The sequence below is a fragment of the Cornus florida genome, unplaced genomic scaffold (genome assembly GCF_030987335.1).
Source record: "Cornus florida cultivar Cherokee Brave unplaced genomic scaffold, ASM3098733v1 CherokeeBrave_3.0.0_Hap2_Chr06, whole genome shotgun sequence".
Taxonomy (NCBI): domain Eukaryota; kingdom Viridiplantae; phylum Streptophyta; class Magnoliopsida; order Cornales; family Cornaceae; genus Cornus; species Cornus florida.
Window position 1 is genome coordinate 53,019,164 of NW_026775576.1, and position 2,651 is coordinate 53,021,814.

The 2,651-nt window shown below is 24.3% G+C and overlaps 2 pseudogenes; both read right to left on the reverse strand.

The window, feature by feature from the left end:
* Positions 1-207: 207 nt before the first annotated feature.
* Positions 208-364, reverse strand: LOC132315128 (U2 spliceosomal RNA; annotated as a pseudogene).
* A 1,102-nt stretch (positions 365-1,466) lies between these two features.
* On the reverse strand, positions 1,467-1,540 carry LOC132315126 (U2 spliceosomal RNA; annotated as a pseudogene).
* Positions 1,541-2,651: the final 1,111 nt, after the last annotated feature.

A 2,651-nucleotide genomic window follows, 5' to 3' on the forward strand; every position in this document is an offset into this window, starting at 1 on the left:
AACTTTGTAATTTGAATTAAACACTTTTTATATTTTGTTAAATTGAATTAATTTTAATTTTATTAGGTAATTTTGAGTTTTATAGAATTTATATCGCGGGATATAATAATTAATGAGAGCTTTTTTTTGTGAATTAAATCTTTTATATTTTGTGAATTTGAATTAATTTGAATTTTATTAGGTAATTTTGAGCTTTATAAAATTTATATCAATTAATAAATAAATACTGAAACTCTTTGTACAAAGGCCGAGAAAGTAGTACTACACTTGATTTTAGCCAAAAGATCAAAAAAGGTTAACCAAAAGGTCGACCCAAAAAAATTTAGTACTACACTTGATCTTAGCCAAAAGGCCGAGAAGGTATGATTATTATTTCCTTAACTCTATCGTTTTATAAAAGGTTTTCATGTAATTCTTTTTACTTAAAACCAATGTGGGACTTTGTAATTTGAATTAAACTTTTTTTATATTTTGTTAATTTGAATTAATTTTAATTTTATTAGGTAATTTTGAGTTTTATAGAATTTTTATCATGGGATATAATAATTAATGAGAGCTCTTTATTGTGAATTAAATTCTTTTATATTAATTTTAAGTTTTATTGAATTTATATCAATTAATAAATAATTACTGAAACTCCTTGCACCAAAGCTGAGAAAGTAGTACTACACTTGATCTTAGCCAAAAGACCTAAAAAGGTTAGCCAAAAGGCCGACCCAAAAAAATTTAGTACCATACTTGATCTTAGCCAAAAAGGCCGAGAAGGTGTGATTATTATTTCTTTAACTCTATAGTTTAATTAGAGGCTTTCATGTAATTCTTTTTACTGAAAACCAATGTGGGACTTCGTAATTTGAATTAAACTCTTTTTATATTTTGTTAATTTGAATTAATTTTAATTTTATTAGGTAATTTTGAGTTTTATAGATTTATAGCAATTAATAAATAAATACTGCAATACTGAAACTTTTATAAGAGGCATATAATCCTTTTTACTTAAAACCAAAGTGGTATTTTGTAATTTGAATTAAACTCTTTTTATATTTTGTTAATTTGAATTAATTTTAATTTTATTAAGTAATTTTGAGTTTTATAGAATTTATATCAATTAATAAATAAATACTTATTTTGTTAATTTGAATTAATTTGAATTTTATTAAGTAATTTTGAGTTTTATAGAATTTATATCGTGGGATATAATAATTAATGAGAGCTCTTTATTGTGAATTAAACTTTTTTATATTTTGTTAATTTAAATTAATTTAAATTTTATTAGGTAATTTTGAGTTTTATAGAATTTATATCAATTAATAAATACATACTGAAACTTTTTGCACAAACACCAAGAAAGTAGTACTACACTTAATTTATTTATATCAATTAATAAATAAATATTGAAATACTGAAACACTTTGCACAAAGGCCGAGAAAGTAGTAGTACACTTGATCTTAACCAAAAGACCAAGAAAGGTTAGCCAAAAGGCCGACCCAAAAAAATTTAATACTACACTTGATCTTAGCCAAAAGGCCGAGAAGGTATGATTATTATTTCTTTAACTCTATAATTTTATAAGAAGCTTTCATGTAATCATTTTTATTTAAAACCAATGTGGGACTTTGTAATTTGAATTAAACTCTTTTTATATTTTGTTAATTTAAATTAATTTTAATTTTATTAAGTAATTTTGAGTTTTATATCAATTAATAAATAAATATTGAAATACTGAAACACTAAAACACTGAAACACTTTGCACATTTAATAATAGTATAGATATAGATATAGATATATATTTTATTTTCTTCTTAAAAAATTCTCTTGTCTTTTTAAAAATTTCTTTTTCCTTGCACTCATGTATAATTTCTATGCAATAATCTTCTTTTTCTTTTTTCTCTTCTTATTCATTTTGTATTCACTTATTTTAATACACTGTTGTTACACTATTATATTTTCGACATGTTTGAAAAAAAATTATTTTGTCAATTTTAACATGCCCCTGAACCAAATTCCTGACTCCACCCTAAATGATGTTCCTAGGTAGTCATAACTCATAAGTTGATCCCAAAGACCACTGCCACTTTGTCCTAATAGGGCGACGTGTTTAAGTTTTTTTTTTTTTTCAGTTGGGTTTGATTAGTATACCGGAAACTCAATTAAGTGGCATATGAGTAATTCTCAAATTATAACTTACGCCGCATGTCATTGGTGTTTATATGTGTTGTTACTTCTTAATTATAGTTAATATTTTTTAAATTCTACACAAGTTAGACATAACATGACAAATAATAGTAAAATTAAATTCTTGAGAAAGAACGTGACAAATAGTAACAAAGCCAAATCCCTGGAAAAAGAAAGAACGTGCCCAAATCATTAGACTCAGTCCAACAAGATGCAACCTGGTTAAACGTATCACTAATATGCTAAAAGCGTTGTTCTGGCGTGCTAAGCATGAATGCTTTGAAAGCGGTGTCTTGTATTTATTTGAGATTTTCTTTTTTTAAAAAGGGTTGAATCATTTTCCACTTTGAACAAAAACAAAACTAGAGATGCCACTTGTTGAAAAAATAAAAAATAAAAAAATAAAATAAAATAAAAATAAACACCTGATGTAGAGAACCTTTTTTTTAAAAAAAAATTAGCTACAACAAAAAA